Genomic DNA, 18,332 nt, shown 5'->3' with positions numbered 1-18,332 from the left:
GGGCCTCTCTTCACTTCAGCTGCTCTTTGACACTTTGTGCCTAGGACACAAGCCTAGGGTGGCTATGACCCAGCCCTGCTAGACAGTAACCTTGTGTTTACCCAGGACCTAGGGTGACAATGTGGATCATGGCCATAACCTTACCATGAACCAAACTTGTGCTGGGGCTCTGGCTGTTAGAATAATGGCGCAGGTCCGGTTATATGCCAGGCATCCACAGCCCACACCTGGAGGGGCACGCCAGGGTGGGCAGGGTCTGTTGTGCCTGGGTTCTCCAGAATCATGGGATTTCTGCCTCTTTGGTAGGAATGAAACCCCTCTTGCCAGAACCAAAGGGTACAACTTGGAAACCATAGCCTCGCTTCCCCTCTTCATGGCAGGGGAGGGGAGGGGCATATCCCTGTTTTCTGAGAGGGAGCTGGGAGGAAGCTACAACTGTGGTTCCGGGCTGCAAACAGAAAGCAGCTGCCTAAACCTAGAGGTGGTGGCTCCAGTGTGGTCCTGTGTCCACTCTGCCCTCCTGTCAGAACCAGCCAGCCAGTTTCCCAGAATCCCCGACTCACTGGGCAGCCCTGCTTCCAAGCTCTGGAACTGGGGAGCACCCCTAGGTAAGGCCTCAAGAAAAAAGTAGTCTGAGACTTTGGACCGGGTCTCATGTGCCTGGTATTTCCATCTTAGCTCTGTTCCCCATGGAAGAGGCTCCCTGAGGAAGGCCCTGGGCCCCAAAACAAGGAGATGCCACAAGGGACGGTGGATTGTTGGGAGGACTGTGAGAACACCACCGAAGATGAACTGAATTGATAAACTACCCCTTCTCCAGTGGTTGTGGCGTCTCTATGTGGAACCAGCTAGGCCCAGGCCTGGCCCTGACAGAATAAGTCTGAAGCCTCAGACAGTGCCCTTACTCGCCCGTTCCAGGAGCCTCGGCTCAGCCATCACTGTATGAGTGCAGGTTCCCTGGGTATGTGCGGTGTTTGACTGACCATGTGGTCTCTTGTTTGTGTGCCTGCCACACATTTCTGGGCCCTGCAGCTGTGGTATAAGTACCAGTGTCTCTAGCCAGCCTCTGGGTACAGGCCCCATGTCACCAAGGGCTCAGGCAGGTGCGTGGGCTGGAAGGTGTGGGTGCTGGTCAGGAATTAGGAAAGCAGGAGAGTCCTGGCTGGACTCGGAGCTCTGGGTCCATGTGTCCATGGAGGAGGCCGCAGGGCGGACCGCTTGCGTCAGCCTTGAGCGGCCATCAATAGCGCGCGGTTAATTAATTTGATGGGAACAGCAGGGACCGCCGTTTGCATTTAGTGAAGTTCCAGGAACTTCCAACCCCATCTTCATAATTGGCCTCATAAATTGTAAGAAAGAGAGAGATCAGCAAAGCGGGAGGGAGGAGGGGCCGCCCGTCCGTCCTTATTTAATTTTATTGCTGAAATTCATCTTTTTAGCCTCCTCTGCCTGAATCGGCTCTCCCTGCCGGATTTGCCTAATCATGATAAATTAATATTCATTTCCCCACCTCTTACCCGGCTCCCGCGCTTGGATGGAGTTGGGAGGGTCCCCTTCTAGCCCCTCTGCCTTGATGGGAGATGACCCCCAAAGTGGAGCTTGTGTACTGCATTGAAACTGGCCCTCGGGGAGAGCAGGAGGGAACCTGGGAGAAAGATGGGGGTGTGCCCCTTGGGGGGGGGGCTCCCAAGATTGATAGTTGCTCACAGGCCTCAGGAAGCTGACATTAACTACAAATGCCCAGCCAGGGCTGAGGTACAAGGACAGGAAGACTGCTAGAGACCTGGAGGCTGAGCCACACAGGGGCAGACGGGGTAAGCTGAGAAGGTGGGACTGGAACCTGCAGGGAGCTGAGAGGTGAGACTGAAACACAGGGTGGGTCACCCACAGATCCTTGTCTCACTGTACTCCCTTGGCTAGAGATGAGCCATCTTGCCAGGAGGGACCCATGATGGTCTGAGGGTTCCTGTGAGTCCCATACTCTTTCTCAGCACAATTAGCAGAGTGGCTGGAACCAGCACACTGCCACCTGTGCTGTGCTGTGCTGTGCTGTGCTGTGCTGTGCTGTGCTGTGCTGTGCTGTGCTGTGCTGTGCTGAGCTGTGCTGTGCTGTGTTGTGCTGAGCTGTGCTGTGCTGTGCTGTGCTGTGCTGAGCTGTGCTGAGCTGTGCTGTGCTGTGCTGTGCTGTGCTGTGCTGTGCTGTGCTGAGCTGTGCTGTGCTGTGCTGTGCTGTGCTGAGCTGTGCTGAGCTGTGCTGTGCTGTGCTGTGCTGTGCTGTGCTGTGCTGTGCTGTGCTGAGCTGGGCTGATGGGCTGTGCTCTGCTGGGCTGGGCTGTGCTGTGCTGTTCTGAACTGGGCTGAGCTGGGCTGATGTGCTGTGCTCTGCTGTGCTGGGCTGTGCTGGGCTGTGCTGGGCTGTTCTGGGCTGTGCTGTGCTGTGCTGGGCTGATGGGCTGTGCTCTGCTGGGCTGGGCTGTGTTGGGTTGTGCTGGGCTGTGCTGGGCTAGGCTGTGCTGTGCTGGGCTGTGCTCTGCTGGGCTGATGGGCTGTGCTCTGCTGGGCTGGGCTGTGCTGGGCTGATGGGCTGTGCTCTGCTGGGCTGGGCTGTGTTGGGCTGGGCTAGGCTGTGCTGTGCTGTGCTGTGCTGTGCTGTGCTGTGCTGTGCTGTGCTGTGCTGTGCTGTGCTGAACTGGGCTGTGCTGTGCTGGGCTGTGCTGGGCTGTGCTGTGCTGTGCTGTGCTGTGCTGTGCTGTGCTGAACTGGGCTGTGCTGTGCTGGGCTGTGCTGGGCTGATGGGCTGTGCTGAGCTGTGCTGTGCTGTTCTGAACTGGGCTGTGCTGGGCTGTTCTGGGCTGTGCTGTGCTGTGCTGGGCTGTGCTGTGCTGTGCTGTGCTGTGCTGGGCTGGGCTGTTCTGGGCTGTGCTGTGCTGTGCTGGGCTGATGGGCTGTGCTGTGCTGTGCTGAGCTGGGCTGATGGGCTGTGCTCTGCTGGGCTGGGCTGGGCTGTGCTGTTCTGAACTGGGCTGAGCTGGGCTGATGTGCTGTGCTCTGCTGTGCTGGGCTGTGCTGGGCTGTTCTGGGCTGTGCTGTGCTGGGCTGGGCTGATGGGCTGTGCTCTGCTGGGCTGGGCTGTGTTGGGTTGTGCTGGGCTGTGCTGGGCTAGGCTGTGCTGGGCTGGGCTGTGCTCTGCTGGGCTGATGGGCTGTGCTCTGCTGGGCTGGGCTGTGCTGGGCTGATGGGCTGTGCTCTGCTGGGCTGGGCTGTGTTGGGCTGTGTTGGGCTGTGCTAGGCTGTGCTGGGCTGGGCTGTGCTGTGCTGTGCTGTGCTGTGCTGAACTGGCCTGTGCTGTGCTGGGCTGTGCTGGGCTGTGCTGTGTTGGACTGTGCTGTGCTGTGCTGTGCTGTGCTGTGCTGTGCTGTGCTGTGCTGTGCTGTGCTGTGCTGAACTGGGCTGTGCTGTGCTGTGCTGTGCTGTGCTGTGCTGTGCTGAACTGGGCTGTGCTGTGCTGTGCTGTGCTGTGCTGTGCTGTGCTGTGCTGAACTGGGCTGTGCTGTGCTGTGCTGTGCTGTGCTGTGCTGTGCTGAACTGGGCTGTGCTGTGCTGGGCTGTGCTGGGCTGTGCTGGGCTATGCTGGGCTGTGCTGTGCTGAACTGGGCTGTGCTGTGCTGGGCTGTGCTGGGCTGTGCTGAACTGGGCTGTGCTGTGCTGGGCTGATGGGCTGTGCTGTGCTGTGCTGTGCTGTTCTGAACTGGGCTGTGCTGTGCTGTGCTGTGCTGTGCTGTGCTGTGCTGTTCTGAACTGGGCTGTGCTGTGCTGTGCTGTGCTGGGCTGTGCTGTGCTGTGCTGTGCTGTGCTGGGCTGTTCTGGGCTGTGCTGTGCTGTGCTGGGCTGATGGGCTGTGCTGTGCTGTGCTGTGCTGTGCTGTGCTGTGCTGGGCTGGGCTGTGCTGGGCTGGGCTGGGCTGGGCTGGGCTGGGCTACCAGGCTGTGGCAGCTCCCGCTCAGCTTCAGTTAGGGCTGCTGTGCGGATTCTGTGTGTTGCTAGGAGGTACCCCATCCTGCACCTCCCTTGGTGGAGGCTCCAGTCTAAAGGATCCCAATTCCCTCAACTGCTCAAATCCTGTTCTATAAGACATGAGGTCTCTCAGGTTCCTCCAGCCTCATTTACAAGGGAGGAAAACTGAAGATCAGACATGAACGGTGATTGGTCCAGTGCCCCTGCATAGATCAGGAGGGCTGGAACTAGAAGTGTGTTCCGTATACCTGAGAGGTGGGAGTGGTGGGGACGTACCCTAGGGACCTTGCCTTTTGAGAATGGGCAGAACATTCTGCTGTAGGGTGTGAGCTCTGAGGTCAATGTGCTTTTAAATGACTTTATTTTTTATGTGCATTTGTGAACTGCCGCGTGGGTGTTGGGACTTGAACCTGGATCCCCTGGAAGAGTAACCAGTGCTCTTAAGTGCTCACCATCTCTCTAGCCCCTGGGGTTATGTTTTATTATGTGACAAAGGGGACATTATCTAACCAAACAATCCCAGAGCTGTCTGTGGTTGGTGGCAGGTGGAAGGGCTGGACGAGAGATCTGAGGTCTGAGCAGGACCTCTGGGGGCCTCAAGGAGCAGTGATGCTAATGCAAGAAACAGTCCCACAACCATCAGGAGTGGATCCCGCCAGCCACAAACATGAGCATGCAAGGACTTTTTCACTTGAGCCTTACTGCGGTCCCAAGCTAACCAGTGCTCGCAACTCAGCCTGTGGGACCCTAGCTGTCCAACTCAGCTGACCTGGCCTGAGTTTCTGCCCTGCACCCATGGCTGTTGGAAGGGGCTACGTGTGAACGTGTACAGTGGAGTGGTTAGAGGAGATACACAAAGCCCAGACCACAGGGTCTTAGGAAGCTCCTGCGATGTTGAAGCTGGGGGTTGGAGGTGGGGTGGGGACTCTTAATATATCCCTGCCCCCGACTTCCCAGGGCAATAATTGCCCCAATGCCCCCAGTTTCCAGATGCTTTGGTCTCCTCTGTTTTTCATGGGATCAAATGCTTGTAAGCACTTCAGTGCGTGACCTGTGCCTTTGTGAAGCCTGGAACCTGGACTGAGTCACTGTGAGCACTAGCTAACAGCCCCCGCCCCAAGGGCAGTCAGCTCCTGCAGAGACTCCCAGCATGGCCATGAGCTGCAGAGCAGTCCGATTGTGTCCCAACCTTCCCAACAAAGTGCGGCTCTCCTTTCCAAAATGGTATCTCAAAAATTTATTTACAGGACCTGGATACCAAGAAAAGAGGGTTTTGAGTCCCCTGGGACTTGTTAGAAAGCTGAAAAGACCAGTTAATACTGTGCACGTTATAAAAGGAGGCTTGGGGAAGGGCCCTGAGTTACCTGCACCACACACCGGGTTTCTTTGAGCAGTTTCACCAAGCCCTACTTTGCTCAGTCCCACATGTGGACATGCAATCTCCAGCTAGGTTCCTATTTCCATTTTACAAATGGAGAATCTGAGTCCTGGGCTAGAAAGATGGTTTAGGGAGCTGGACAGATGGCTCAGCGGTTAGGAGCACTGACTGCTCTTCCAGAGGTCCTGAGTTCAATTCCCAGCAACCACATGGTGGCTCACAACCATCTGTAATGGGATCTGATGCCCTCTTCTGGTATGTCTGCGGACAGCTACAGTGTATTCACATACATAAAATAAATAAGTCTTAAAAAAAAAAAAAGATGGTTCAGGGGTCAAGAGCATGTGTGCCTGAGTTCAATTCCCAGCACCCACATCAGGCAGCACACAATTACCTAGAACCCTGGTCCCCAGGGATTCAAAGCTTCCGCCTCTGCAGGCATTTGCACTCATCGTTACACACCCGTACACAAACATGCGCACATACATAGAATTTAAAAAATAAATCTTAAGAAAAAAAAGTCCCAAAGAGGTTCTTTTTCTTGTCCCACATCATGCAACATGTGTCAGAGATAGACATCACTCAGATCGCGACTTCTCCCAGCTAATTGCCTTGCTCCACTCTGCACAGCTCTGAGCCTTCTGTCTCCTCCCCTTCCTCTCTTCCCTCAGATCTGCAGAGAGAGTTGCTGACGCTGATGCTGACTGCCCTGAAACCAGGGTTCAGTTTGGCTCTGAGACAGGGTTTCACTCTGGTATCCCTAGCTGTCTGCGAACTCAGAAGTCAACTCAGCTTCCTGAATGTGGGCTTTTACAGGATGACCCCACAAGCCTGGCTCAACCCCGGGGTCTGGCTCAGTAGCTTCCTGTTCTGAGAGAGAATGCTCACTTGTGTACACCATCATGATGAAACTGGGTGAAGGCAACTCCGGGGCCTGCCAGCGTTGAGCAGGCATACTGGCAAACACCCGTCCTTCCCCTCACAGTTGCAGTACATGCCTGCTTACCTAGACAGGGATTTCGGAGTTCTGGCCTGGGACACTTCTTCCCCTAACTCCTAGCTCCTCATGGCCTCTGATGGATTCTGTCCCATTCCTTTGACCTTGTCTTGACATTGTTTGGAATACTTTTTGTTCAGTTTGATCAGGAAATCTGAATTTGGTCAGCTCACCCTGCCTACCAGTCAGACACCAAATTGGGAAGGAATCATGTCTGAGCCGCGCCCTCTCGAGCTCCCTTATGGGGACTCTCAGAAGGTGACTCCAGAAAGAGAACCCTGAAGCCTTGTACTGTCCCCTCCTCTCTATAGGGAACACCTCAGCTCCCCACCCATAGGCTAAAGACTGCAGCCCCACTCCACTGTCTTGGAGAATCAAGGCTCTGGAGTCTCAGGATCCCCTGGCCCGCCTAACCGGAAGACCTACCTGCCTGCCAAGATCTCTAGGGAGGCGGCAGGTGAAGGATGACTGACCCATATGCTCCGAGCCTGGGCTGCCTCAAGTTCAGCTTTATTGTCCTCGCTCCCTCCAGTCTTGAACAGACTTAGGAATTTTCTGGAATCTTGGTGCGAGGAGTGTTCCAAAAGCAGGGGTATGCCAGAGCTCCATGCTGCCCTCATCCTTACCGGACGGCGAGCGTGCTTCCCGAGAGACGCCGGCAGAGGGCGCGCGAGGACCGGCGAAGAGGTCCGCGGCTAAGCCGGGCTAGCTCTTGAGAGGAGGGCCAGCCACGCTCCTCTTAGGACCCCGGCACTGGGGAAAGTGTCCTGCTCCTCGAGAGGAGGCGCCGGGTGCGGACGCGGATCCACTCCTTTCCGAGGGCGGAGAGACCCTTGCAGCACCGGCCTGGAGTAGGGAGGGACTGAGGTGACCGAGGTGAGAATCGGGTGAGACTCCTTCTCAAACTCATCTCTCATCTCGGGCCAAGACTTTGTGCCTCAGTTTCCCCTTCAGGATTTCTGTTCTTGTTGATGGGAGTTATAACCTGGAAGAGCTATGAGGAAAATGACCGAGAACAATCTGGTCACCTTTTTCTTGGTGCAGCCTATCTAGACGCAGCTCGGCGGTGAAAGAGATGGACATGGACGGAGAGAGTGGCCGAGGGACAGGCACGCGGGGCAGCCCGGGGAAGAGCCGAGAAGGAGGGTCACAAGGGCTGGGGCGAGTGCCCAGGAGCCTGACGGGTGTCTGCTGCGACCCTTCTGGGTTGCGCTCAGCACTGTCTCCTTCGCTTCTCTGGTCCCCCACCCCCAGCCCCAGTGGCGGTGATTTATGGCTGGGCCAGGCCTGGCGACCTTGGACGGATAACTAATGACGGGTCAATAACGCTACAGAAAAAGTGAAGTGAGAGAGGGCCAAGGCCCATCCCTTCCACCCCCTCCTCCTTCACCCCCTCCCATCCTCGGCTTGGTGTCCATTACTGAAGTCTCCTTGCAAGGGTGGGAGGCTCTCCAAGGCCAAGATCTTGACAGGTCTGTGGTTACACCAGCTGAAGTAGGAGCGGATGTGGGACCTGCACATACATACAACAGAGGCTCCACGTGGGTCATACGAAGGTGAGGGCCACTTGTGTGGATCCTAGGAGGAAATCTGTTTCTGGGAAAGTAAAGATGGCATTTGGAATTGCTCCCAGGCACGGAAGGGAGCCTTGGGGAGGAGTAGGGAGGAAGGCGGTGCAGTAGTCAGCTGGCCCCGGCTTCTCCCTGTCTCTTTTCTTCTGGCCATTTCTCTGTGTCCACTCTCTCCTTTCCTCATCAGCTACCAGGATCCCTCTGTTTTCCAGACACTTCATTTGCCCAGGAGTCCTGTTTGCATGAGAACTGGAGTGGCTGGGCATCTAAACTCCTGCCTGCATTATCTGGAGAATGGACCAGTGCCTCCTTTTCTTGAACCTGCCAATTTCTTCAGCTCTGTTTGAGATGCCCCGGTTCCCAGTTTATTTTGGAGCCCTGGGCGGAGGTTTAAACAATCCAGTTGTTTGCCTTGAGTTCCTGCCTCTCGGACGGCAGTCAAGGGCAGAACCTAGGTGCCAGTGTGGGCTTTTCTACCTCCTGCCTCATTCTGTGCGCGAAGACTTGAAGAGCCCTCACTGAGTGGGCAGCCGAGGAGATTCTGGGACCTGCAATCTGACCCAATGCTTGAAACTGTAATCTCCCTATCCCTCCACCCCAGGGTCCTGGTTCTTCCCCTGCTAACTTCCCCTTAACTATTGTCAGCTTTGACTCCAAAGAAGAGACAGCCACAGAGACAAGAACATTCTGCTTCCAGATTAAGCCCATGTGACAGAACTGCCTTTTCAGTACAGGGCAGTGGGAGTGGCCTCGTGCCCGAGGGTGCCAGACAGTGTCTGTGACACAGGTGGACTCTATTGATGCATTTACAGATTCAGTCAGTGGACCAAGACCACGTGGATGCCCCGTGCTGGGGGAGCAGGAGACACAGGGGAAAATAAAGGACAGCTATGGAACGGGAGGTGGACTCCTTCGGAGTAGCAAAGGCAGAGCCACGAGAGGCAGTGGTCCTACATCCCCACTCATCCCTTTCTCCACCTCCAGCCTTTCCCCTTTCCTAAGCCACAGGCACTACTTACCGTCCTCCAAAGCTCTGTGCTACCTCATTCTGAAAACCTAAAGGGTCCCAGCTCCGGGTCTAATATTCAAGGTCCATAAAAACCTAGGGTTCCTTGTTTAAAAGTTATAGGGAGTCGAGTTGGAGACAGTGGAACTCAGACAGCAAGCTTGGGGATGCAAAGCCCTGTGGGAAGTGAATCCTGCTGGCCTTCCCCATCCATGCTCTACTCTCTTCAGTCCCCCTGAGCCTGTCCCCTGAAAGCTTCCAGCTTCCTGCTACAGAGCCTGGGAAAACCTTCCTCTTGTTGCTGACACCAACTCGCCTGGACTCCAAGCCCCGTGTCTCCCTACATGTCCCAGTTTCTTTATCTTTTGCTCAGAACTCAATTCCTCTAGAAAAATTCCCTCCTTCAGGCCGTCTCCTCCAGGAAGGCTCTTGATTTCCCACATAATAAACGACGTGCTGGGTCAAAGCACAAATCACTTCTACATTCACTCACAGCCATTTGTCTGGCCCCTCCAGCACGCCTAGCGTTTTAGATGACTGGGATGGTGCTCTATTCATCATCAGAGCTCCTCCAGTGCCGGCTGACACCTGCATGGCGGGGGCTCAGTTAATATTTGTTGATGCGGCTGTGGACATCTTCTGCCCGTGTGTTTGTGTTTGAACTACTGTACACCGAGCCGTGTGCCAGGCCTGCGTACAGGCACGCACATCTCTGCTGGATGCGTTCAGATTTCCGTACTGTGCGTGTGCAGTCATACAAGGAACACATGCGCACTGCGATATAAGTGTGCCCCCCCACTCCCCAACCCCCTTCTAAGATAGGGTCTCTTCTGTATTTCTGGCTGACTTTGAACTTGATAAGTAGCTGAGGGTGACCTTGAACCTCTGACCTCCCTTCTTTATTTCCCAAGTGCAGGGATTAGAGACACATGCCGGCACCCGGTTTATACAGTTCTGGAGTTCAAACCCAAGGCTTCATGCATGCACCGGACCATCACAGACTGTTTGCCGGTTTTTTGTTTTTTGTTTTGTTGTTGTTGTTTGTTTGTTTGTTTGTTTGGACTGGGTCTGGCTAAAGCGTATGCTGCCTGGAACTCTCCAGCCTTCTGCCTCAGTTTCTCTAGTGCTAGTAGTACAGGTGTATATCACCACCACTCCTAGCTGCAGGAATGTGCACCAATCAGAGGGGTGCGAGTGGCTCTAAGCAGGAATTTATGCTGGTAGCCACACACCCAGATCCCTGTGGCAGACCTAAGCCTATACAAGGCAGTAAAGGACGCCTGTGTGCCTGGCCCTGCGAGGTTGGGGTTGTGCCTGGACAAGAGCCGCAGGTGCATCGTGCAAGGACACAGGCGGCTGGCGCGTGTGCAGGCCATGTGTGTGCACAGCTGCGTGTCCTGGCAGGCGGGACGCCCCGTGCGCCCCTGCGCCCGCTGAGCGCGTTGCTTTGTTCCTCCGCCGCGGGCGGCCGCGTGGTCTCCCGGCTCCGGGCTCGGGCGTCTCCGCCGGCCGGGATTGGCAGCGGGCGGCCGCAGCGCGGCTCCCTCCCGGCGGGCGGAGCCGGATCGGCTCCCGTTACCGGCGCGGGTGGGTGGGGGTGGGGCGGGGGGGGCGCCAGGCCATCCATCTTCTGTTATTACAGCGTAATGGGGCTGCTCGGGCGCCCGCCCATTTGTCATCGGCCTCGTTCGCTGATAACGGGCATTTGTCATCACTTTCCTCTGCCAATGTCATCAGCACCGCTGACGGAGGGAGGGGGGCACACGCACATGGGCCTGCTGGACACGCGTTCGTGCATATACACATTAACACATGAGACTTGGGGGGGGGCGATGAGCCCTGTGGGGGGCACACGTATCTCTCTGTATGTATGTGGACCAGAACTCCTTAGAGATGGCTTTGTAACAGCCTGTGTAGAAGGGCCTTGTCAGGCAGATGTTCCCAGCTGCAGATCTCCTTTCCCAGCCTTGGGGAGGGGGGCGGCAGCGCGCAGGTGGCTTCTGCCAGCTCCCTTTATGCACTTGTGTGACACCCCCACAGGCTCTACTGACCTGCAGGTGGCTGCCAGCAGTTCCCAAAATGTCACATTCAGGCCCGCTGGGATTCTCAGACCCAAGGACTTGAGGAGAGGTCATAGGACAGGACAGACCGGTAGTGGTTGCCAGGACAATGGGTCCCTTCCTCCATACCTCGCAGAAACAACCTGAGAGTCACCTTTCCTCTCCTGACTCCACTCAGGCTTTTAGCCTAGGCTGATCGGTAGCTAGAAAGACTCAGTCAAGACTGCCAAAAGAACTTCCCTCTTGGAAGTGGTACAAGGCTGACTGGTGAAAGGATGCTACTGGTAGCCAGGGGAGGAGCTCGGAGGGAAAGAGAAGCCGTTGTGTTCTGTGCCCTCTGGGTGGGTCAGGTGCCAGCCCATTCCCGGAATTGTAATGGCTATCTTCCTGATGCCGCTTTCTAGTTCCTCTGCCTCGGGGTGGTAGAGGGGACCCTTATTAGGCAGACACCTCCCTCATCTCACTGGTCTCTGGTTGCCTGGCACGTATTAGGTGTTCAGTAAGTAGCTATAGAATGGATACATGATAGAGACCAGGGCATATGGGGAGGTGGGGGTCCCCCAAGTCCCTCCCAGAAAGGCCACCAGGCCCTGATGGCCCAGATCTCATCTCTCCTCTCTCTGACTCCCATCCTTATTTCTTCTGCAGCCCCCCAAATTCCCTTTCTCCCTAGGCCTCTCCCTCCTGGGCAGAGGGGGAGGGGGAGGGTCCCTTGGCAGAGCGGGGCTGGCTTGTTCCTTGTAAATGAAGACCATAATTAACATTAAATTAAGGTAATACAAATGAAGGCAGAGTAGAGGCTGACAAGACGAGCGTTTGGGGAGGCAGTGGGGAGAAGTGATTCATATTTTTAATTTACTGTACGGATGGGCCGTGTGGCTGGGGAGCGGGCGGCTCGCGTGGAGGGGGTGTTGCCCCGCCATGTTTTGCCGGGCTCGGAGTGATCACACAATGACTATTAAACTCAACTGTCCATATAATGGGACAAATCCGACACGACGCCCACCAGAGCTCCAGAAGCCTGGTCAGCCAGCTTGTAAATCCTTCCACACCTCACCCGCCCGCCCACTGCCCACCTTGGCCTCACTGGCCTGCCCCACCTCAGGGGCCTTGGGAATAGGGTGACCCAGGGAACCCAGGTTCCTTGCCCCAGGATGGGTGCCGGAAGGAAGCATGTTGTGAATGGCTGATGTCATTCACTGGCTTGATCTTGACCCGAAAGCCAGGAAGGGCTGGGGCTCAGACGACAGTGCAGAAGGTACTGGTGCCAATTCCCCTAGCACAGTGGTTCTAGATCTTCCTAATGCTGTGACCCTTTAATAGAGTTCCTCATGTTGTGGTGAGGCCCCCACAGCCATACAATTATTTTTTTTTGCTTCTTCCTAACTGTAATTTTGCTACCGTTATGAACCATAATGTAAATATCTGATATGCAGGACCTCTGATTTATAGCCCCTATTGAAAGGTCCTGTGAGCCCAGAGGGGTCGCGACCCACAGGTTGAGAACCATGGTTATAGTGGGCTAAGTTGTCCTTGTCATCTACCACGTTGTTCTTATAAACACTACATGTGCTCTTGTGCCAACCTGCAGCACCCCTGACCCATGACCACAGGAGACCTGCTTGTGAGGACAGGGTGTCACCAGACTGATAAGCCCTATCTGAGCGATGGGGAGTGTTGTGGTCCCAGAATATAAGTGTCATGAGCCCAATCCTGTTCCTCAAGCCCCAGAGCCTGGGAGTGACCTGCAAGATCCAACGGGGGCACAAGGGCCAGCGGAGCCACACATTCCTCTTTGCACCTTGAGGTCTGACAGTGGAGCTCTCTGGCGCCTGGCGTGTGCATATGTGTGTTTGTGTGTGTGCGTGTGCATGTACGTGTGTGTGCACATGTGTACACATGTGTATTCCCGTCCTCTCTCTAGACAGAAGGTACCAACCAGTCCCAGGAGAAGGGAGGGGTTCCTTCCTGCTTACTCACTCTGTAAGCGGAGCCCCAGCCGCCACAGCTCTGCTCATCCTGTCGTCCCTGGGATGAGAGACGCAAGTGTAATTTAGGTTTTGATATTATGAAAGTCTCGCTGCTCTAAAACAGCGGGGCACTCGGTGCCTCATTAATAAAGGATAAACTCGGCTCTATTTACAAGGCACTTTTTGGGGTTATTTACTCTCCAATATACATATGTAATGTTGTGCATACTTACCGCTAGGTAGCTCTTCCCTCAAGCCGGCCTCCTCTTCACCCTGAGAGGGGCCCTGCTGAGAGCAGAGGGGTTCTGGGGGCCCCAACCCTGGCAAGAGAGAGGCAGGAGAGGAAAGGTAGAAGAATCTAGAACTTAAACTGGACTTGGAACTGGAATTGGGTGGTAGAGGTGCAGTCATCTCTCCAAGGCCAGCTCTCTTGCCTTCCGCCTAGGCCCCATCTTTGGTATCAGGCCAGGGAGCCCTGCTTTCTCCCCATGGTCTGTCCTACCTCCAGCCTGACCACCTGCACAGGCAGGGCAGAGCTGTGGACTGGTTTCTGACAGAGGCTAGCCAGTCCTCTGGAGCTTCTGCATTGTGCCCTGGGCCTCCCCATTCCTCACAGTGAGGGCAGAGTCATTCCTGCAGTCCATCTACCAGCTCCTGGTGCCCGTTAGCCTGGCTGTGTTGGGAGAGATTTCTCACAGAGCCTTAACCTACCCACATCTTTCTCTGCCAGGGACACAACCCTGGGTGCTTAATTTGTTGTTGTTGTTGTTGTTGTTATATTTTTTAACTATGTAACCCAGGCTGGCTCAAACTCAGAGATCCACCTGCCTCTGTCTCCTAAGTGCTGGGACTAGAGGCATGTGCTACCATTCCAGGCCTCTGGGTGATTTTTTTTTTTTTTTTTTAATGGTTGGCCTGGACTGTAGTGGTTGGGTGCCCTTCTTAGCCCCATTTTAGAAGCAAAAAACTGAGGTCAGGGAACTCCCCCAGTGTCACGCGCTCAGTAAATACCAAGCTATGAGTTTAACCCAGAGTTGAGTTTGTGACCCTACAAGCGTCCTGGACTTTTGGGGGACTTGTGTTTGCCCCCCAAACACAGTGGGGCCTCCAAACAAGTAAGGAGTACAGTTCCCTCTCACTTGATTACTGGATTGCTCACTGACCACATCTACCACCCTTAGCCTTGAGCCTGGGGAATCTGACTGGGTGGGCCGTGTTGTGTGTGTGTGTGAGTGTGTGTGTGTGTGTGTGTGTGTGTGTGTGTGTGTGAGAGAGAGAGAGAGAGAGAGAGAGAGAGAGAGAGAGAGAGAGAGAGAGAGTAGGGGCAGCGGAAGACCCTGCCTTAGGCAGAAGGCTGTGAATCACAGGGGAGCTTTGTTCCAGCCAACAAGCCAGGAATCTTGAGGCTACTATGCTGTGTCTGGGGGAGGGTGGTATAGCACCTTGTTGGGGTGGAGACATCAGTCTGGAGAAGGCACCGCCTGGCCAGTTGGTCCAAGGAGACATCTGGTGGCCAGTAGGAGATCTGCAGCCTTTTATAGGAACCCTGGGTGGAGGTATTAGGTCTCCCTAGCCTTTTGGGAACTCATAGGGATCCAGGAGAACATCAGACCTTGAGCCTATTCCGGGGCTGGAACTTAGAGGACAATCAGCCCTCTGGTCCCCTTCTCGTCCTCTAAGTAGGAGAGTGGACCTAGGCAGGGATGATGGTTACAGGAGGCCCTGCTCCATCGTCGTTGGTGGACAATGAACCATCACTACCCTAATTAAGGATGTAATTACAGCAAATGCATTCTGGGAGGATAATGCATGAGTGGCAGAGAAAGCACCCAGAGGCTGCTCCCATAACTTCTTCCTTGGAGCTGGGGAGCCAAGCTGACTACAGAAATCCTGGGACACCCAGATAGACTGAGGCTCGAACTGGGGGTACAGCCAAGGACCAAGGTCTGGATTGGAGTATCAAGGTTGGTCAGTAGATCTTAGGCCAGGGTCCCAGGGACAAGGGCCCTTATTGTCATCAGAAGAGGGAAGTAAGATCATTACCGAAGCCCAATTGTGAGGCCCTGCTGATACCAGAGGCCACAGGAAGCCCCAGGGTTGTCTAGAATTTCTGGGCATATATTCTAGGGGTATCTGGGCTCTGGCCAAGGCCCAAGGAGTTGTATGCAGGGGCCAGGCTAGGAGACTGACTGCTCGCTGGGAAGCACAGCAAGGCTCTGCTGGGCCATGTTGGACTTTGCTCTGGCCCAGACTCCTGAGACCACAACAGGGTGTGTGGTATGGTTTGGGAGTCTCCTGAAGGCTGACTTTTCATAAGCTGAGGTCGGGACTGGCCTCCTGAGCAGAGGAGAGATGGGGTCCTCAGAGCAGCCTGGCTTCTGCTGCTTCCTCCTTTCCACACAGCACACACTTGCTACCCCCCACTCCTCCTTTCTGCCTAGGATATTGATTGTCCCATGGAGGTGTACTGAGACCCTGTTTCTTTTGAGGGTTCTAAGGGGTCCCATGCACACTCAGAGATTAGGAACCTTGAGCACAGGATCAGGTCACCTGAGACAGGCTGGAGCTGTGTTCATACTGATGAAGAGTTGGTGGCCTCAGTCTTATATGCTGTGGTGGCCCCTGGCCAGTTCTTTAGGGTGTGGGGACTGGCCCCAAGGGAGAGAGGATGGGTGGGGAGCCAGGAACTGGCAGGCAGGCAGAGGGGAGGGAGGGGAGGCACTGACAGCAGGACAAATGCTTGTAATTTTATAACCAATCTCAGCGTGTCCATGGGGGGCCGTTTGTGCCTCCACTCAGGACCAATCAGCCTGACAGAGCTATGAGTCTGCCTGAGTAAGTGTGAGCAGCTCCCCCCAGCGCCACTTACTGCAATCTCATTACCACCCAGCTTAAGGCTGGCCAGAGCTGAGGACCCAGTGCGGTAGGGGAGCCATCCCAAACCAGGGCAGGGGCCACAAGGATGGGGCCTGTCCAAGGTCCCAAGGGTAAGACCATGGACATCATGGAGATCCAGGGGCTCAAGGGAAGGACACAGCAGCTCAGGTGATGCTTAGCAAGCACTGTGGAGCGCTGAACTAAATTTAGGATGCCGTCAGGGCACAGACCCTGCCCTCAAGGGGCTTGTAGTCTGCTGTAGGTAGTAGGCAGATTGCAGATGGATGGGCTGGGGGAAGGTGATGGAGGAAGACGATCTGAAGGCAAGGAGGAAACTGAAGGACAAGGAGGACAGGACAGGACAGCAGAGAGCAAAGGACCAGAGCCAACCAGCACTGGGCCAGGGGCTCGAAGAGGGAGGGAAGCTAGTAACCACCTCCAGAGTGCAGATAGAAGAGAGCTCAGAGGAGAGATGCCACCCATGAATGACCAGGACAGTGGGGGAGGGTGACTAACCAGTGGTGGATATTATAAGATGGCCTTGCTGGATATCTGGCTCTGGGGATGGCTGTGTGCCCATTAGTCTCTCTAATTGTCAAAAATCTAATTTAGTGTCTGAAGCCTGGGCCGGCCTCGGGTTAAATGGAGGGAGGTGGGCCCAGTCATAAATCTGCCCTCTCGGCCCAGGCTGGTGCTAATTCTGCAGTTAAGTGAATGGGTGAGGGGAGCTCTGGAGAGGGGTGTCCTTGATGGCCCCTCGTGCCAGCCCCCATGTGCTAGGTCACAGCCAAGTCCTCCTCTCTGGTGGGAAGCCTGAATGAAGCCTAGTTGGGGCCACGCAGGGGGCTATGCCTCAGGTGCACAGTGACCTCAGCTCATGCACATGACTCCCTCCGTGCTACAGCGCTTTCCTGACATGTGCAAAGCCCAGAGTTCTATTCCCGGCACTTGAAATAAGAACCACATGGAGTTCCTGCAGTCAGCAGCCCTTCCTCCTGAAGTCACTCAGGGCCATGGGGGCCGTACTCTTGCAAAGCTATTGGGGGGGGTGTGTTTTTTTCTTGATAGAAAAGTCATGCCTTATGCAACATGGGCCTCTTGGTGAGGGACTTTACTTTGTTGTCATCTACTGGGGGCAGCCTCAGCCATGGGGACCACGTGACATTCGCTAGAGGCACAGAGAGTAAAGGGACACCTTCATTTGGGCTGCTTGGCTTCTTTCCTTGGAGGTGCTTGGGGACCTGGATGGCTCCTCAAGGCCTCCTGTGGCCTGAGGTTGTGGTGAGAGCTCTGGACCTGGGCTTGGTAATGACCTCACTCCCCTCAGAGCTACTAATTGAAAGCAAGGGGCGTGGTAGGCGCAGCGGGAAAGGCTGGGGGACTGACAGGGTTCTGAGAGGCTCTGCTTCCACGGGGAGGAAAACAATTTCTCCTGGCTTCAGCTCCATCTCACCAGGCACCCACTCGGCCTCTCCTGCTGCTAACGAAGTGCCTTTAATTAGCAGCCTAATAAAATGCTCTTAATTGGCAAGAGCCAATCAGGAAGAAGCGACGTCTCTTCTTAGTCATTGCTGATGGCTGCCCAGTCTTAGGTTTAAAGAGGGACCACTGCCTAGCCTTAAGAAGGGACACCAAAGGGCTGTTGCTTGGAGCAGGCCCTGTAGCTCCACCTGGGGACAGGGTCTGACACTGGGCTTGAGGTCTAGGCTCCCGGCCTTAGTCTCTGTCCTGGACTCAGGAGCCAGAGTGCTCAGGCCTTCACCTAGTAGCTGCTGGTAGCAAGAGAGGGATGTTTGCTGACACCCTGACCCTACGACTCTCTGGGATGCTGCCTGTTAAGGGAGAAGACATGGTTGTGAGCATCTTTACCTAAACAAGGGCAGGTGACCTTACACTACCATTCTCTAAGCTCCAGGGGAAGCTGGTGACATTGACCACAGACCAAGTCTACCTTAGGAGCCACAGTAACTATCTAGGTAAGACAAGCCAGCCACAGCCAAGGGAAAGGATAGATATATGTCATCCCTAAGTGGTTTATGAGTGAACAGTGATAGAGAGGAGTGGCCTCCACCCGACACAGCTGAGGACGGCTCAAACTCAAGGTGTGTGTATGGTGTGCCACGGCGAAGAGCAACTTACACTTTAGACCTCATTTTGGGCCAGCGTGACACAGCACAAAATGACTTATATGCCAGGACTCTGTTTCTCTGTGTCAGTCCTGATCTTAGGGTTTTTTCCTTCCATCTTTTTTTTTTTTTTTTTTTTTTTTGGTTCTTTTTTTCGGAGCTGGGGACTGAACCCAGGGCCTTGCGCTTCCTAGGTAAGCGCTCTACCACTGAGCTAAATCCCCAGCCCCCCCTTCCATCTTTTTAAGGTAGGATCTTGTCACAAATCTCTTGCTTCAACCTCCCAAGTACAGCATGCACAACTGGCTGGACTTGTTTGTTTTTTTGAGACAG

General features: G+C 54.9%; 1 long non-coding RNA gene across 1 annotated transcript; it reads left to right on the top strand.

Annotated features, from left to right (window-relative positions):
- The first annotated feature begins 7,065 nt into the window (after positions 1–7,065).
- LOC108349487 (uncharacterized) lies at positions 7,066–9,439 on the top strand. Its single transcript, XR_001836158.3, has 2 exons — positions 7,066–7,945; positions 8,173–9,439. It is a non-coding gene; the product is annotated as an uncharacterized LOC108349487 (long non-coding RNA).
- Positions 9,440–18,332: the final 8,893 nt, after the last annotated feature.

This window comes from Rattus norvegicus, chromosome 1 (assembly GCF_036323735.1).
Source record: "Rattus norvegicus strain BN/NHsdMcwi chromosome 1, GRCr8, whole genome shotgun sequence".
In the NCBI taxonomy this organism is placed as follows: Eukaryota; Metazoa; Chordata; class Mammalia; order Rodentia; family Muridae; genus Rattus; species Rattus norvegicus.
This window is presented reverse-complemented; position numbering and strand designations above follow the sequence as displayed.